Below are 19,961 nucleotides of genomic sequence, written 5' to 3'. Positions count from 1 at the left end.
ACAAGACTGTAGAACTGGTCCACTGGCTGAGCTTGGGGGCAATGCCACCAATAGTGTCCCACAAATCCTAGTACTGAACAAAGAATCTACAAGTACTCATCATCATTTCCCACTCCTTGAGGGAACTGAGGCCTTTTATCCAACCCAAAAGACCAATCAATCCTATTTTAGGGATGCCAAAGTCTATGAAATGTCTCCCTCACCTATTCCTTGGCCTTTACAAGGCTAACGTTTCTGGTCAACGGGTATCCAAAAGGAAAGAGCAATGAAGACAGCAAGTGAGTTGAGTTTGAGCCCACACTCTTTATTCCCAATCAAGCCTAGTTTATCAGTTTCAACCCTTCAGCCTTGGTTTTCTGTAGAGCACACCGCCTCACCATTTCCTGACTGCACTTCCTCTGCCCACAGCCTCCAGGCAACCACGGTAACTGTCACATCAGCCAACTCTTCATTATTTACATGACAACACTCTTTTCTCATAAAAAGGACTCCTTTTCCCTCCTCAATCCTGAGCTTTAATTTTGGTAGCCATAAAACTAATTACTCATCTAATGAGGACAACGTGTGCATGTGTACACACGCATGTGACAGGCACATGGCTACACAGGGCAGGAATGTCAGTGTTCGCTTTTTTGTTTCCAAGGGGCCAGCTCCAGTCAGCCATCTCATAAATGGGACCCCCTGGTCAAAGGCAGAAGAAATAAGGATGTGAAGGTCACCCGTCCATCTCTAAAGAAAACCATGCTAACCCCATGCCCTGCTAATGAGAAGTCAAAACCACCACCCTGGCAGACAAAAGGAATTAAAGCCAAATTTTGAACTCTTACTGAAGCCAGTATAATGCTAAATACTTAAGATCTAAAAAGAATACTAAGCCTTCAAAGAACTCAAAGAGAAGGGAGATTAAACTTACATCAATATAAAAGACGGCAAAATACTGTAAGCATAGAAGCATATACTAGATGCTTGTTTATTGAGCACTTTCTTTGTTTCAAGGCCTTTGGCAAAGAGTTTTCTCTGCATCCTTGAATTTAAGCCTCATGACTCTAGGAGGTGGGTAATTTACCCCACTTTACAGTTGAACAAACAGACTGAGAGGTCATTTGCCCAACTGAAGAGCAGAAACATTAGGCCCATAATTATTTGGACAAAATGGAGAAAACAAGAAAAGTGTTGAAGAGCTTTGGGAAATGTCTCTGCTTATGGATGAAGAAGAAAGGGAACCAGCAGGGCCGGGCGCGGTGGCTCATGCCTGTAATCCTAGCACTCTGGGAGGTCGAGGCGGGAGGATCGCTCGAGGTCAGGAGTTCGAGACCAACCTGAGCAAGAGCGAGACCCTGTCTCTACTAAAAATAGAAAGAAATGATCTGGACAGCTAAAATATATATATAGAAAAAATTAGCCGGGCATGGTGGCACATGCCTGTAGTCCCAGCTACTCGGGAGGCTGAGGCAGAAGGATCACTTGAGCCTAGGAGTTTGAGGCTGTTGTGAGCTAGGCTGATGCCATGGCACTGTAGCTGGGCAAGAGAGCAAGACTTTGTCTCAAAAAAAAGAAAGGAAGGAGTGAAGAAAGGAAGGAAAGAAGGAAGGAAGGGAGGGAGGGAACCAGCAGAAGGAGAGGAAGGAGAGAGGTGAGATACAGAAGGGCACCAGGGCAGGCTGGTCAGTAACAAATGTGGTGCCCAAAGGGGCAGGAGAAATTCTGCTCATGTCCTCAGTGCCCCTCTTGCTACCACTCCCAATTTTGCATTGTGGCTCCATTCCTTAAACAAGGAGACTTCATCTCAGACTAATGATGGCAAGAGAGGTCAACAAAGATTGAAATTTGTCAAAAGCATCTTCTTTTTTTTAATAAACTCGATCCAATCTGAATTTTAAAAGAGCTCTCATGTTTCAGAAAAGTAAACGCTCTCACTCTTGCTCTAAACCTCCCCTGGGAGAGCCCAGGCCTCCCATGGCTCTCCCCCTAGCTCTTGTAACAGGTCCCGTGGTTCACCCAGCACCCTCCTCCACCATCCTCCCCATTGGCACCAAAGCATCTTTCTAATTAACACAGGGTCCTGCTGACGACATTCCCCCTCTCAAAACCTCTGATGCCTCCCCATTTCTTACAGAACAGAGTCCTAGAACACTGTCCCTCTCTCCCACTCCACTCAAGCCTGCACTGTAGCCACCACCTCCAGGACCACTCCACTCCCTGTGATGCTCAGCGCCTCTGCTCCCTGCTCTGCCTGGAAAGCCATTCTCCCACCTTCTCTGTTCGACACCTTTGACATCTTCTCAAGCAAAACTCCACGGATCCCCAAGTCTGAACCTATCCATTCTCCTCAGCACTTGAGTTCACATTATTACATCACTCACCAGAATAGCCGCCCCCTGTCCAGCAGTCTGTCCCCATCTCCAAACCGGGAGTCCTCGGAGGAAGGGACTGTTTCGATTCCCCTCCACACCTCCCTCGCGTGTGTCAGGGCTCCTTGCACATAGACAGCGTTCAACGAGTGCTGACAAGTACCTTCAAGCGAATCCTTACTAGTGAGCTAACCATTATCCTCGAATGAATATACTTTGAAAATTATGATTTTCTTATCCGGGTTTATCTCAGGAGACCTGGCCCAGCCACACCCCAGCACCTAATCCTCCATCTCCACTATTCTGAACAGTTCCTCCCCAGTGTAGCCCATCATGTCCAATTTCTTATTTATTTTTCTTTTTTTATGAGACAGAGTCTTGCTCTGTTGCCCAGGCTAGAGTGCCGTGGCGTCAGCCTAGCTCACAGCAACCTCAAACTCCTGGGCTCAAGCAATCCTCCTGCCTCAGCCTCCCGAGTAGCTGGGACTACAGGCATGCACCACCATGCCTGGCTAATTTTTTCTATATATTTTTAGTTGTCTGGCTAATTTCTTTCTATATTTTCAGTAGAGACAGGGCTCTCACTCTTGTTCAGGCTGGTCTCGAATTCCTGAGCTCAAGCGATCCTCCTGCCTCGGCCTCCCACAGTGCTAGGATTAAAGGCATGAGCCACCGCGCCCGGCCCAATTTCTTATATTAATTTCAGTTTAAAGACTGTTTCCCATTTCTGACAGGATGTTTTCATTTTATAGTACTGTCAGACACACTAAAGCTTGAAACCAAAATAAAACTCCTAGTGGGAGCCCACGGGTTCATTCTACCACCCCCCACTTGTAGGTGTGGACACCGGGCTCACGCTCAGAAGGCAGTGCCCTCCCTGCCTCCCTTCCTAGCTGCCAAACTCTTACAGCCTCAGAAAGCCCACCAAGGAGGAGACCCACCCGGCCCCTGGCCTCTGCCCCCAGCTGCATCCACAAACCACACAGGAGTCCACGAGCCCGGGAGAGCCACTGAGAGGCTCCCAAACTCTGCAATCACCGTATCCAAATAAAACGTTTTACTTCATGCATGAATTAAAACACTGCATCCAAAAGGTTTTAAACTGTACTTGCAACATATTGACCTTGGCTAATGGGATCCTATTTATATTCAAGGCTCTACCCAAGGGGCCCCTCCTTCCCAAAGTCTTCCCGACGGTCCCAGCTCAAAATGCCCTCTCTCCTGGCACCTTCTATACTCCCTTGGGTAACAGTAAACTCCTAGAGGACTTATTTGGGCCCTTGTGGTCCCTGCCCAGGTGAAATATTTGAACAAATAAAATCTCTTATCAGCAAATGCTAATGAAAGTGCTCCAAAATATCTATGTGGGGTAATTTTATTTGCCTATTTACACTGAATAAAATAACAGTGTGGTTATGAATGGAGCAAATACAGTATGATTCCATCGACTTCACTCAACTATGTTCAATTCATAGGTTCTGTATGCCAGGCATGAGTCAAAGCACCAAAGCGAACAAAACAAACATGAAATATTTGCCCTCAGGGGGCTTCCCCATACCCATTCCTCCCTTCTGACCTTCCACACACCTGGCCCACACACCTCAGGCTCACCTTCCTTCAATCAGTGGTAGAGAACACCTTCCACGACCTATTGTCAAAGTACAATTCAAGGTCAGGAGTGTGAGAAAGTCTTAACAGCAAAAGCAGATCCTTCTGGGCCACAGAGGCTGCCTGCAAATATTTCTGCATGACTCAATATTTACTAAGTAGTGACTTCCAATAAGAACCACTGACATGGATAATAACCCTGCCATTGAAAGATCCATCATGGAGCTAATAAAGTAATTCATTTGAGATATGACTTTACCACCTATAAAGCACTTTTCCATAGTTATTGTGTGGTTCTCAATCACCTTGATAGGCATTATCTCTTTCTTACAAATGAGCAAACCAAAGTCAAGCAAGGGAAAGGGACTGCCCATGGTTATTTGCAGAGCCAGGGCTGGAACTAAGGTCTTTCAGTATCACAGTCCTTTTTTTGTTTGTTTGTTTCTAGTGTTGAATATTTATTTTTTATTATTTTTTTAATTTCAGATTGTTACAGGGGTACAAACACTTTGGTTACACATACTGCCTTTGCACTGCCCGAGTCAGAGCTACAAGTGTATCCATCCTTCAGCATACACCCAAAGGAAAAAAAGACATTCTATAATAAAGACATCTGCACTTGAATGTTTATAGCAGCACAATTCACAACCACAATCCAAGAAACAATGCAAGTGCCCACCAATACACGAGTTGACTAATAAAATGTAGTCTGTGTATACCATGGAGCTCTACTCAGCCATAAAAAACAAAGGTGAATTAATATCTCTTGTATTATCCTGGATAGAGCTGGAGCCCATTCTTCGAAGTGAAGTATCACAAGAACAGAAAAACAAGCACCACATGTACTCACCACTAAATTGGTATTAATTGATCAACACTTATATGCACATATGGAAGTAACATTCATCGGATGATGGGCAAGTGGAAGGGGGGTGGAGAGAATGGGCAAATCCACAGTCCTCTTTGCCCAGTGCCTCCTGCTGCTAAATCTATTAATAAGTGAGCCCGGGAAGTACTTGTCCCTGCCAAACCCAAGGAGGTCATTTAAGTGGCTTCAAAATTCCTTTTAAAGTAACTTAATTAACTGTGATCTCCTCTAAAGTTCATCTTTATTTGCTGCCTTGAACCCCAAGAAGCACAAAGACATTGTAAAGAACACAGCTCTCTGATGTTTTAGTAACTCACAAAATGCCATTTGTAGCTTCAGTTGACATTGGCTAAAAAACGTCTAGGGAAATTAATGACAGAGCTTATTCAGAGATTTAAGGAGCAGAAGGAAAGTGAGTCAGTAGAGAAGGTTTTGAAATAGAAATTAGAGATGGAAGGAACCTTAAGGAGTCCACTTCCCAAAAAAATACCCACAAAAATCCAATGTAACAATAGCCCGAAACCTACTTCATTCAAAAGGAGTTGACATGTCGCTGTTTAATTTCCCCACTCTCTACCTGCTCCCTATGCACACAGAAACGCCAAGGCCACCATATCCTTTGTAATAAAATTTGTTTGTTCAACAAATATGTGAGTGGCTGCGTGGTGCCAATCTGTTCTAGGGACTGAACACAAAGTGACAAGTATGACTCACAAGGTCTCTCACGAAGGTTTTATTACAGTCAGGGAACTGAAAGTTTGGTATAATTACAAGATGCTTGGGGGGGTATACTGTACTGAAAGGTCTGCAAGAGTCACCAAAACAAGAGCTGGGAATCAGTTTTATAAAAATGGTATTACTTAGGGTGTGTCTCTTTAAGGAAAAGCAGATGACTAGCAATCATCAATTCATAGAAATATGCCCACAATTTAGCATTTTCTTGTACATGTGTTATTCAAAATTTCTACAAGAAATCCTAAATATCCTCAGGTAAAAAGTTCATTTCAATTGTGTATTGGACCATGTTTTAAGAGTTGCAAACTGCTTCTGCCTGCAAAAAAAAAAAAAAAAATACCTACATGAATATCTCCCCACTCCCACAACTTAAAGAACAGTTACCAGAGATAGCATTTATACCCCCAGGAATACATGAGAAGGAAGAGATCTGATTCTAAGACACTGAAACTGGGGTGCGGGTACAGGGATGCGGTATTGAGAGAACCTGAAGTCCAAGATTTCAAATAAGTCAATACACAGTAACTTTGACCTGTGGTATATTCTGGCTTCATACCAGCTTCCTGAAGTATTTCGCAACTACTTAATCTTAAGCTTTAAAGGACCACATGATCAAACTTCCCTAAACTGAATTTTCTTTTGAAAAATAGGCAAACCTAAGGCTGAAGATATTAGCAACCCGATCCATATTCACAGGCACTCTCAAGAATCTGAAACAATAATAGAGATCACTACCTCCCACGTTAAAAACATGGGAAGCTTCATCAAGTCACTAAAATTAAGAGACACTGTGCACAGGGCCCGAGTCTCATCCATTTCTATATTCCTACAAAGGGCCAAGGAAATAGCAGGTGCTCAGTAAAGGCTGCCGAAAGGTGTGCTCAACTTTTTGCTTGAAGGCAGAGATGCCTCATCCTTCCAAGCTTCATCCTATCAAGCCCACTACCTCCAGATATTCTCCAGATATTCTCCAGATACTAAGGGGAGGTGAACCTTAAAGCCTGCCGTCCACATCATTCCTGGAACTTCTCTTCGATCACACATTTCAAAGAACTTTCCAAAGTTATAATTCAACACAAAACTTCAGAGGATAATCAGGTAGACAAGGCTGTAAGGGACTGTGTGGCTACCTACTTTAATAAGACAGAGCGCTAAATCTTCAAGCTTAGCATTAGGAGGAGAGTTTCTCAGGTGGGGAAGTAAAGGCAACACACACTGAAACTACAAGTTTATCAACAAGGGCTTGAGTCCCTGATTGGCTACCAATTCCCTCTTTGTTCCAGTGAGGTCACTAAGGCCCAGAATAGTTAAGAAGCTTCTTTGTCATAATTATGCAGGAAAACTGAGAAATAGTTCAGGCTTTAAGAAAATAATTGATCCTTTTCTGCAAATATGCTTTAAATGTGCATGGTGTTAGGATCTACGCGTGAAAGAGGGTTCCTGAATCCCACTTACATAAAAAGGCCCCAAAGTTATTTCCCAAGAATGTGAATATCTAGTTGAGCACCTACGCATTATTTCTACCACCAAGCCTGGAACTTGAAACCCAGGCCACCTTTTTAGAACTGAACTTCATTTTTTTTTTTTTTTTTTTTTTGAGACAGAGTCTCGCTCCATTGTCTGGGCTAGAGTGCCGTGGTGTCAGCCTAGCTCACAGCAACCTCAAACTCCTGGGCTCAAGCGATCCTACTGCCTCAGCCTCCCAAGTAGCAGGGACTACAGGCAAGTGCCACCACACCCAGTTAATTTTTTCTTATTTTTAGTTGCCTGGCTAATTTTTTTTTTTTCTATTTTTTAGTAGAGACAAGGTCTCACTCTTGCTCAGGCTGGTCTCAAATTCCTGACCTCAAGCAATCCTCCTGCCTGGGCCTCCCAGAGTACTAGGATTACAGGTGTGAGACACCGTGCCTGGCCTGCACCTCATTTCTAAATCTCACACCTGGGAGGAAAATTCATTCTGGTCCACTGTGCAAATGTGAACAAGAATGTCTAACTTCTTTTTTCACACTCTAGAAACCCAAAGCAGCCCGTGAAGATCTAAGGCCCATATACAGAGATGGGCCAGCCTGATGACTGGGATAGACAGTGGGGTCTAGCTAGAACTTTGCTTAATTTAGAAGAATTAAAGGCAGTGATTCCTAAATTTTGGATTATATTAGACAATTATAATTTCAAGAAACATTTTTGGGAACCAAACCACCACCTCTTGCTACCAAGTAGGCACAAGGAAAATTCCATTGCCTGCTGCTCGCTCCTACAGACTCTGTCATGCCCGCCCCACACAGATTTCAGTAAAAAAGAATGGAGTGTCAAGTTTCCAAGGCCAATTTTAAGATTTCACCTCCAAACAACAGAAAGTAATTTTAAAATCCTTAGTCTCAATAAGCTTCTGTTTTTAAAAGAAGGGAAACAAACTCAACTCATCTCTCTTTGGGTATAAACATTTTATGCTTAAGACGGTCAGCGCAAATATGTCCCAAATTATTTAGAACCAACCCTAAAATGATTCTCCCTGTTCTCTAAAAATAATGAATATTTTAAAGAGTCAAATGTGTACCTAAAATTTTAACGCCCCATAGGAATAATGATATTTTACAACTGTTAAACAGACTTTGTGGGTATTATAGAACAAAGTCCTCCAGGCTGTTCCCAAGTAGCAAGTCACTGCTAACACCTCGTCCCTATCCTCTCAACAACTACTCAAAATAGTAAAATATCAGAGGATATTTCTCCAAACTGGAAGCTTTAGAAGACAATAGAAAAGTGAGTCTTGGCCTAATTTTGTTAGAAAAAAAATAAATCACAAATGATTCAAAGATAAGTGTAAGAAAACAAAACAACCTCTTGGTTACAAGGAGTTTTTTCCTATGCATGTTTTGTAGTATACAAATCTTATTTCCCTAATCGATGTGAGCTCTTTGTGATGCACACGTGAATAGAAAGGATCAACACTTAATGAAAAAAATCTTACTGTGTCAGATATTTTACAGAAGTGACCTCTTAGTCCCTGCATCCCTCTTTAAGAGTATCCAATTTTCTCATGGGAAACAAACTCAGAGAGGTTAGCCAATCTAGGTTTAGGTAATTCTAAGATCATAAAAATAGCTAACCGGCAGAACTAGTATTCAAAACAAGCGTTTCCAAAGTTGATGATCTTTCTACTACACTGCAGTGCCACTGCCTCTCTGGTGTAAATGTTTGATGACTGACCCAACAGTCATTAAGCTCTTCTGAGGGTGACACTACTGGTTACTGATATATAATCAATCAGCAGAGAGATCTATATGAGTTTGTTTCTCCTGATGAAAACCATATAAAATTAATACTGTTATCTTCAGAAAGTATAGGCTTATTTCCCAGAGATATAAAAATCTCAAATATGGCCCAAAGAAAAAAATATTCAGTATTGCAAAATTAGACTATATCAGGAACACAAGGTTTGTAACAAGACCAAAACAAAAATGAAGCTATTTACATAATACATCATATCAAAAAAGCAGTCATATGATCAATAAATGCTAAGAATGCAATTGAGAAAATTTAACATTTTTTTATCTACGGGATTCTCCCCCATTCTATTCCCTTTCCCCCAAGGTGGTGAATTTCTGCCTGACAAAGATCACCTAATAAAAAAGGGGTGTGGCTGAGTAGAAAATGGGTGTGGCTTGAGGAGGTTAAGTGTGGCTGTAATAGTGGCACACTCGGTGATGGACTAGTTAATTAGACACTCAGCTTCCTCATATGTAAAATGGGAATAATGCTACCTACTTTACAAGGCTGTTGTATGAGAATTTTTTAAAATCATTTTTATTTAATAATAAAATTATAACCAATTATTAAATAAGTTATAAAATCTAAATAATCTATAGATATTAATAAAGATAATTTTATAAGTTGGTTTTTCCAAAGATTATTATATTCAATTTTCCTCTTACTCAGTGGCTTTAATGCCTATCTCCTATATCATCTGCAAATTTAATATTAAGTTATATAAAATTTTAAAACCCACAATTTTAGTTATATATTTTCTTAATTATAATAATTATGTAATGTTATACAATACATTATGATAAAGGGGGAAAAGAAGCCTAGAAGAAAATACCAAATGTTAACAGAATTTGTTTCCAAAAGGCTGGCTCTGGGTTTTTTATCTGTTTTGATTCTTACACATTTTCCAAATCTCTATACCATTGCCATGTATTACTTTAATATATCTAAATCAGAAATAACAAAAGATTAAATTTGTTCTAAGGTTCAGTTACAGGAAAAAAAAAACTATAATGAGGAATAAGCCTTCGTGCCAGATGCATTTCCAAGGATGACTTTCAGGCATCTAACTGATCCATTTGAACTTTTAGAGAAGGACCACAGTCACTCAAAATGCACAAATATTTGTTCAGACTCAGTGTAGAAAAAAAAATTACAGAAGTTCAAAGGCAGAAGAAAGGAAGTGATCAGAAGATGATGAACACCATGATGTTCTATTAGAAGGCCTAAGTGCCTGAATGGATAGCTTGGGTATGACAAGCTAATGAGAACACGCAGGGTCAGAGGTGAGTGAAAGGGAATGAATGGAAGGGGACCTAACCTGGAAAGTGAAGAGAAGGCTAAAACGAGCCAACGTGACATAAAACCTTACAAGTCTAAATTAGGAGGAGGAAAAACATAGTAATGCTTTGCATGGGCAGGATTTGGCAACAGAAAGAACAGGAAGAAGAGCATGGTACGGGGGAAGGAGGAGGAAACCAATGTGCAGCAGCCAGCTCATTTTGTGACTTCAAAGGTGGAGGTGGAAACCACACATGGCTCAGTACCAGAAAGTCACCCCAGTGTGCCAATTTACATAAAGACAAGTTTGTATCATTAAAGGGACAAAACACGGAAGCATTCCACCGTTCCAGGGATTATACTAAAGAGGTGACTTTAAATCAAAACTTACATTTGGAAGTGAAGTTCAATATAACAGACTCATTTAAAAGGCTATGATGTAGAACAGAAGGGTACTATTAATGCAAACATATGCTGTTTGTTAGTGAGTGTGAATTAACACATGATTCGGGATAGTCAATTTTTTAAATATTGCCAAAAACTCAGCTCTCAAAGGGATCATACTATGCAAATGGGAATATGTTGACAATACAGTCATGGATCAAGAATACATTTCAATGTGATTACATTCTGGACTAAAGCAGATTCAACTAGTTCTCATTAGCAAGAAGCTTCTCCGGTGTAAGTAGGACATGAAAATCAGCAGCAGTCCACACATTTAGGGTTTGTAGGAGACCGGATGTATGAGAAATAATAATATGGTGCCAATACCAAGCAGCAGGACTTGTACCAAACAGGCTGAGTTCCTTGGTTCCACAGAAGTCATATATATTTATAAAGTGCTATCACATAAATTCTCTTATATGACTAGAACAGCCCTCAACAGACAGGCAAGCATTATTACCTCCACTTGACTAAGACTAAAACGGGTTAAGTGCTTTGCTCTAAGTCCCAGAGCTAATAGGTTACAGAGCTGGTTTGTATTTAAAACCCCTCTTTGCTTTTGTTTAGTTTTTACTGAACTTTGTGTTTTGGAGGTACCCCGTTATATCACAGCAAACATTTTTATTTTTTTAGGTCAACAGCACAGAGGGCAGTAGGGGGAAACGGAATGGCTAATGTGGGAAGGGAGTTAAGCTGGCAAAAGTGAGTGAGTCTCACATGGAGTTTGCAGGCAGAAGAGAATGTATACAATCCATGATTTTGTAAACTCCTTAGACAGCATCTACAATACCCTGAGAACCACTCTCTCATGGGAAAGAATTTACCCCACTAGGGCAACAAAGCTGAAAACATTTTGGTCTTGGCTCATGCTTTTTGTTCTAACACACAGTACCATTGCTCTCAGAAAGTAGATGGTCCCAAGTTTAGAAAAACAGTGGATGTTCTTGTAAACACAAGAAAGACACTAAGGTTTTCAGATATTACAATTCTTTAGTCCAAAGCTCAAAGAACTTTATACAATAGCCAAGTCAGCAACCATCTTAAATACAATCCATGCTGTTCTGCTTCAGACTTAAACAACTGATCCCCTTCAGGCATGTCTTTCTTGGCTGGGGACTGGACCGTGGTACTGTAAGTAAATCCCCTCACACCATATGTCTACTGCAGACCAGAGGAGACAGCCAAATCTTCTGCACATCAGCCACTAGTTCCTCAGAGGATTTGAATACAGTTTCAGAATTAAGTCATTGTTTCTACTCCACACGAGAGCGCTGCCAGCATTTGTGCAGAAGTGTCCATGATTATGAAGCCAAGCAAGGATGAAAATTTATTCTGATTAATGGTCTACTAGGTACAAAACGCTGGCAGAGAATTATGGAGATGCAGAGTCCTCAACTGCATTCCAAGTACCTTATAATTAAAACCAGTAAATACGACAGCAGAACGTGTTCCTTTTGGTATGTGGCAGAGCCTCTAATGGCTAAACAGTTGCCGAGCACTTCAGGGTTAGAAAGAGGGGGTAGGGTGGGAGAAGAACCCTGCACCTCAACAGTTTACAATCTAACAGGAGAAGACACAATTAACAGCAGAGAAAAGTTACAAAAGTTCCTTTGGAAAAAGTACAAACTAATTACAGTACAAAGAACAGGAAAGCCAAGCAGGAGAGAAGAGATCACTCAATGATGGGATTAACCAGGGCCAGTTTTCTACATGAAGAGAGTTTGAAGTCAGGTTTGGAGAAGGGGAGAAAAGAAGTTGGGGGGCGGGGGGGAACATCTGGAGAAGTGAAGACAGGAATGAAGAAATCGCACACACATCAAGATGCACTTTTGTTCGTCGTCTTCTGTCCCACTCCTCAGCCTTAAAAGTCTCTGTTTTACAGAAACCCCTAAGAGGGCCCTTCCTCCCACCCTCCCAAAAGTCTGGACTTCTTGAGGAGAGAAGCAGGGAGACCCCCGGGACATTTTACAGCTGTTTCTATGCAGGGTAATGAGAGGAGCACAAGTGTGACGTGACAGCAAGAAGACCAGGTGACAGCTCAAAATGAAGGGGCTGGGCAGAAGTTCATTCTAATGATGGAAGTGCTTTCAACACAGTTAACCTGGCACAATTAATAACACACATAACTGCAACAGAACCACATATAGTTCACTGGGCATCAACTGTTAAGTCACTGATGATATTATAATAATGATTATAATTTAAACATTCAACCAAGCTCATTTTGCCAGTTCACCTGTATTCACAGTCCTCACGGACCTGCTTTTCCTCACGACATGTTTGCAGTTGTATCCATGGGAGGTGAAGATGGAGAACAGCTCAGATCCACTCTTCAAAATCCTTCCCCGTTTCCTCTCCTTGTGCTCTATCCACTGCCATCCTGATGCCTCCACTTGTGGGGGGCCTTGAGCAGCACACGAGATGGCTTTCTGCCCTTGGAGGTGGGTTCCTCTGGAGTGGTCTCGGGCCACTCCAGACCCTCCCCCAAGCCAGCCTTCCTTCCCTCTTGATACCAGGTCAGGAGGAATTAGAGGTATCTATGGGGAGACGAAGGGCAGAGAGGAGAGGTCCAGAGAGAAAAGAAAGGTGGCTGTGAATTCCAGCGTACAGAAACCCTGCCAGGCGAGCTATGGAGGAGCTGCTGGTGAGGCTTTGTCTCCTGACCACGCACATTTCCACAGCCACAGCCAGCACCAGCCCCTCTCCACCACACGGCATTTAGCTCACAACAATTCTATGACATTGGTATTATTCCCATTTTTACAGATGTGGAAACAGAGACTTGAGACAGCTCAACCATTTGTCCCAGGTCACAGCCACCATGTGGTGAGCACAGCCTTGCAGCAGTCTGACTCTCAGAGGCCACATCACATGAAGGGGTGAAGAAGAGTACCTGGGGGCACAGCTCAAAGCTCAAGCAGCATAAAATCCCTCATTCTTTTGAGTTCTAATCCACAAGTGATCTGTATTTCAGTAAATAAAATGTAAGGCGTTCCCATCCCCGAACTTAGTAAAATTGGCATTGTGAGAAGACGTGCCAGGTGCCCCCCAGGGCTGCACACGGGCCCACGTGCCACCAGCACCTGCCTTTACAGCAAGCATGGAGGCCTCAGGCTACGAGCAGCGTCATCTTTAACCAACCAGGCACCGACCCCCAGCTTAGCTCACACTTGGCTGCACATGTGTAGGCAGCAAAGGGAGCCAGCTGGGAGGCATCATTCCTGGGAAGCATCTTATTCAAGGCACTCGACCCGCTTATTCCAACAGTCCTTGACAGATCCAGCTATGCCCCATATCGCTGCCAACTGCTGTGACCCGCCAGAAACTTCTCGCAAAATATATGTGACCCTCCTAATGCACTGGTGCCCTCAGCACCCACCGAAACTATATTCACAAAGTAGAAAAGCACACGAAGAGGAAAAAATGTGGGTCAAAGAAGAACCTTAACTTTCTCATTCCATCTGTTTTCCCCCATGTCTTTTTTTCAGGGATGGGCATGTGTTATGCTGGATACTCTCTGTTCTTCATTCAAGTTTTACGATACACTTGGAGGGTGGGTTTACTCCAATTTGGTAGGTAAAATTGAGCAGAACCATTCTTTACGCACTCTTGCACAGACACCAAAAAGTCCTTTGGTTCTAAATAAATTCTTGCCATGAGCTTATTACTTATGACTTGCCTTTCTTCTTAAAAGTAGAGTGCATGGGAGGTGGAGGGTTAGGTCAGGGAGAAGTTAGGTGAAACACAGAATGAGGGTTCTCGTACAAGTTCTTCTGGTAAACATTAATTAACCAGAAGGTTTCCCAAATCTCCTCTAGTCAAAATATTTTAATTACCCCTCTTTAAAAAGACTAAGGGAACAACTTAGATACTGAATATTAGACTATTGTTTAATAAATTCCTCCCATGTTTTTATTTATAAAAATGCTTACATTGCACACTAAGAACCAGGTGGGGGGGAAAATGCTTACATAAAAAGAAAACAACTGTTAGAGTGGATGTGAAAAAATTGGAACCCTGCATATTGCTGGTAGGAATGTAAAATAATTCAGCCCCTGTGGAAAACAGTATGACAGTTGCCAAAAAAATTAAGCATAAAATTACCATATGATCCAACAATCCTACTTCTGGATTTATACCAAAAAAAACTGAAAGCAGAGACTTGAAGAGATATTTGTACCCACGTTTATAGCAGCATTATTCACAATAGCCAAAGGGAAGAAGCAACCCAAAAGACCATGGACAAATGGATAAGCAAAACATGGTCTATACATACAATGAAGTATTTTCATCCTTAAAAAGGAGATACTGACACATGCTACAACATGGATGAAACTTGAGGACATTATTCTAAGTGAAATAAGCCATTCACAAAAAGACAAATGCTCTATGATTTCACTTATGAGATACCTAGAGTAGTTCCAAATTCAGAGACAGAAACTAGGATAGGAGTCATCAGGGGTTGGGTAAAGGAGAGACTAGGGAGTTAGTGTTGGGTGCACAACAAAGTTCTTAATACAACTTAAAAATGTTTAAAATGGTAAATTTTATGTTATGTCTATTTCACCATAGTTTTATAATAGCACTTTCTATATCCCAGGTACTGTTTTAATTCTTTGTAAATATTAACTCGTTTAATCTTCACAACAGCCCTATTATTATCATTTCCATTATTATCCTTGCCCAGAGTCACACCCCTAGCAAGTGGAAGAGCTGAAATGCAAACACTGGCATTCAGCTCCCTCACCCAGCCCTTAACCACTTCGCTCTGCTGTTTCTCAGTGAGATGGCCAGGAACGTGGGATTCACCAGTCATCTCACATAGAAAGAGTAACAGACCCTATTACTCACATACCAATGGGACAGTCCTAAAGACACCAGACTGCTCAATCCTCTCCATGATGTATTTAGGGATAGCCAAAGGGCTCACCACACAGAGACGTATCTTATATCAAATTGAGCCTCTTTAACCAATTCACAGAACCAAAGAGTTTCAAATTAGAAATGGCATCTGTCTGGTCTAATTCTCTTTTCAAAACAGAACTATGGCTAAACTACTCCAGAGAAGATGTAAGTTTGCTTTCTTATATTTTGTGTATTTATTTTTTTATACTTCCAAGAAGTACATAGAACTGATGATGGTCTATGAAAGAACCCTGTCCCAGGAGGCCGTGCGATGGAGGTTCTAGATCTGGCAGGAACCACCTTGAGCAAGTCATTCATTTATCCTGTGTAGGTCTGTCGTCTTCATCTGCCAAATGGGTATAATTTTAAATCTGTCGTCTGTAAACAGTATGAATGGCTTAAGATTAGCTCAACACATAGGGAAATACTTCCAAAACGTGAAAAACCTTACGGAACCCAGCCAACCACTCAGAGGGTGGTTAAAAAAATAAAGATCTAAATAAAACACTAACAGGTCAATAATGATCACATCTTGCTCCTTGAGTTCTAATCAGTTCTTCATCCATTCAAAAGGCAATGATGGGACATTCGCAATATACACGGTATTTCACCTCTGCTCAAAGAAAATGCCTTCCCCTTGTTATCGGAACTCTGCACACCTCTCCCAAGATCATACTGGGACAAGAATAAAGCAGACCAGATAGCTAAGGGCATAATGACAAATATGAACTCCTCTAACCTTGGGCTACAATGTCTCTGCTTTTTTTCAGCTTATTTTTATTGTATTTCTCAAGACAAGAGCATTTTATTACATAACCTAAGTACAATTATCCAAATCAGGAAATCTAACATTGATACAACACTATTATCTAGTCCACATTTAAGGGGTTGCGCCTTGTCTCAGCAATGTTTTTTATAGCTCTTTGTCCCATACATTTAGATGTCATGGGTCCCTAGCCTCCTTTAATCTGGAACTGTTGTCAGCCTTTGTCCTCTTTGACTTTGTTTTTGAAGATTACCAATGAGTGATTTTGTAGAATGTACATCAATTTAGATTTATCTGATGTTTCCTTATGATGAGGTTCAGGTTATACATTTTTTGCACACAAGCACAAAACTCAGGTTGTACACTTTTCACAGCATGATATGAGTAGGCACATGATGTGGGTTTGTCTCAATATGGGTGATGCTAACTTTAATCATAAGGTGATGTATGCCAGGTTTCTCCATTACAAGCTCACTATTTTCCCCTTTATAAAAAGTAACTTGTGAGGAGACACTTTGAGACTATATGTATCCTTTTCCTCATACAACTTGTATCCACTAATGTAAGCATCTACTGATTTTCTATCATTTCTTCTACTATTGTAAGGAAGAGCCTTCTCTTCTCCCTCATTTATATCAGTTTACACTACTGTATTCAAATTACAATAAAAAATGCACCAAAGTAGCTCTGAAATAGAAAAAAAGAGAAAAGATTAAAATTTTTTACAAGTATCTCACAAAACTAGTCTAGAGATTGCCCAATAAATGTGCTAAACCTTCAGTCATAAACTCTGCAAATGAACACCTGCTCTTTGACAAAACTCTAGATGTGTTTCAGTCATGAAATGCCATGTCCTGTAGCAGCTGTCATTTTTTCATTTACTAGGCTCTGTGCTAGCAGCTTGACACAAAACTACTGATCTTCCCCACTATCCTGCTACAGAGACAGCCCTATTTTACAAAGGAAAACTGCTCAGACAGCTAGGAATTTGCCGGAGGCTGCAGTGCCAGGCAGCCCACAGTTAGAGTGCAGATTCTAGAACTCATGCTCTTTTCATATACAACTCTGTCCCCTCATTATATACACAAGCAAAGCTGAACTTTACGGTTTGTAAATACATCGTAACTCTTGCTTCTATATCCGTTGCATATGCCAGATAACTATTATATTGAAATGAGGCTCTATAATCAGATGATTTAAAACTCCAGAAGTTATTTGTATATGTTTTCCCACTATAAATCCTGGCACTTCCCACTTTATGGGGCAATCGTATTCCCACTTTCCAGCCCCTTCCAGAAACAATTTTCAACATGATATATTAAGCTTCCATTGCACATCTCTTTAGACTCAAGCAGAATAAATCTGGTCTTTATTCCAGGTGTCATATTGTTAGGTGATTTTAAATTTAGGAGGAAAAAGAAGGAAGTGGGGCAATAGCTGAGCAGTGATTCAGGTAAGGGAGATGTGTACATGCACCCCATGTGAAAATGCTTCATCCCAGGGCAAAGTATCATGAGTGGCCAGGTGGTTTCTCATACCTGTGGCTCTAAACCTGTGCCACATAGTTGGTGTACTTTGCGAAATAAAGGATTCGCATTCCTTCCCCTCCCCCTTACACACACAGCTTATTCACTCCCATAGCTATTTAGTGGGTTAAGTCCATGCATACATCTGTATTATCACAAAGACTATAAATGTTACAACCAACCTAGTTTTACTGTGATACTATTTCCATTCAAATGTGATCAGACTATTAGAAATTAAGACTTCTTATAATCAATCACACCATAGGTTCTCATTTTAATTGGAAGGACAAGAAGAAGAGAATCGCATCTTCCACAGAAAAACTGAGAAACAAAGTAGGTATATTTTCAATGAAGGCCTTGTAGCCCAATTCCTTTTTATAGCTCCCTTAACCTTCTCCACCCGCCTCAGACAACTTTGTGTTAATCTCTCATCTGGGTCAGGGGGATGGATGGTCACATGGATTCACTGACCTCACCTATGAGTGACTCAGGCTTTGGGTCCTAGTTTCATGTCAGTTCCTTTCCTTCCTCCCATGTTTACTCCCTAGCCAGGGGGGTAGGATCCCCCCCTCCCATTTTGTGGGTAAAACAGCTTTTCCTGGTTACTGGTGTTAATATGCAGGGAGAGCTGGGTGCCACTTCCCAATTCCTCAAGGGCCTGAACTTTACTCCACGTGCACCGTTCTGCTGCAAATCCTACTTATCACCCAGGCTTTGAGTGCCCTCTTTATTGATGTCACTGGAGCATTTCTCATCCTTGCTTTCCTAAGGCAAAATTTCTTTAATTTTTACATCTTTTTACATGGCTGATGCAAGAGGGATGCTCTTCTGCAACAGTTCAGTCCGCCAGGTGAACCAGAAGCTAGGGAAGTCACAGGTATTAACAACACAGACAATAAAAGGTAGTGACTAAATGGCAAGGGGGATCTGGCTGTTGAACAACCAGAAGTAAAAATCAGGCCAGGCGCAGTGGCTCACGCCTGTAATCCTAGCACTCTGGGAGGCCGAGGTGGGAGGATCGCTCAAGGTCAGGAGTTCAAGACCAGCCTGAGCAAGAGCGAGACCCCCGTCTCTACTAAAAATAGAAAGAAATTATCTGGCCAACTAAAATATACATAGAACAAATTAGCCGGGCATGGTGGCACATGCCTGTAGTCCCAGCTACTCGGGAGGCTGAGGCAGTAGGATCACTTAAGCCCAGGAGTTTGAGGTTGCTGTGAGCTAGGCTGACGCCACGGCACTCACTCTAGCCCAGGCAACAAAGCAAGACTCTGTCTCAAAAAAAAAAAAAAAAAAAAAAAAAGTAAAAATCAGCCCAAACATGTGGCTGAGACTCATAGATCCTAACATTGGCTCTGTAAGAAGCAGCATTATTAGAGCTAGAGCTGTACCTTCTCTTACCAGCACGCTCACTTCCCCCAGTCTCCTTTGGTTCTTTTTCTCATATTCCATGACTTAGACACAACCTCTTCAAATGTAGCTACGGAGTTAATTTCTGTATTCTTTCCAGGAAAAAAATATTTACTGAAATGTGACAGACAACATCTACAGAGGAATGTGATTACACAGGAGGAGGAAAAACCAGAGGGAGGAGGATGATGACAGCCAAAATAACAAACAGAAACACTAAGCATGCGAACCACTGCTGAGCACTTACACTTGTGCTAGACATTCTTCGAAGACCTTTACACAACTAATTTAATCCTCACAAAACTGTGTGAACTAGGTACTATTACTGCTACTTATCCAATGAGGAAACCCAGGCTCAGAGCCCCAGGACACTGAGCAGTCATTTGTAAGCCCTGGATTAGCACCAATGCAGTCCTGCTCCAGGGCCAGCCCTTAACCATTAGGCTGTGTGGCCTCAGGACAGCTGTGGTCAGAAGGCAGTAACGGGCAGCATGCCCTCAAGCACTGACAGCCTGGGCGGCCTAGAGTTCCTCTGCAGGTCAAGGAAATGAATACACAGGACCACACTCAGATGAGACTCAGGTAACATGATTAAGTCCCAGTATCTGTAAGTCAAGAGATCACACACAGAAATAAATATTCTATCCTTCAAAATAGCCCCTAGAAGTTCTATGTTCATTTCAACATGGCAGCCATTATTGGGCACTCCTTTAGGTACGTCTTTTGGAATGCCCTTCGACTCAATTATGCATTTCTTTTCACTAGGTCCGCAAGAAGGATGAGATGTTTGCAAATAACTA

At 41.7% G+C, this 19,961-nt stretch overlaps 1 protein-coding gene across 1 annotated transcript in view; it reads right to left on the bottom strand.

Annotated features, from left to right (window-relative positions):
- IQGAP2 (IQ motif containing GTPase activating protein 2) overlaps positions 1-19,961 on the bottom strand; it is a 278,338-nt gene that overhangs the window by 233,047 nt on the left and 25,330 nt on the right. The window lies entirely within an intron of this gene.

Source organism: Eulemur rufifrons, chromosome 17, assembly GCF_041146395.1.
Source record: "Eulemur rufifrons isolate Redbay chromosome 17, OSU_ERuf_1, whole genome shotgun sequence".
Classification (NCBI taxonomy): Eukaryota; Metazoa; Chordata; class Mammalia; order Primates; family Lemuridae; genus Eulemur; species Eulemur rufifrons.
Note: the sequence above shows the minus strand (reverse complement) of the source record. Positions and strands in the feature narration are given on the sequence as shown.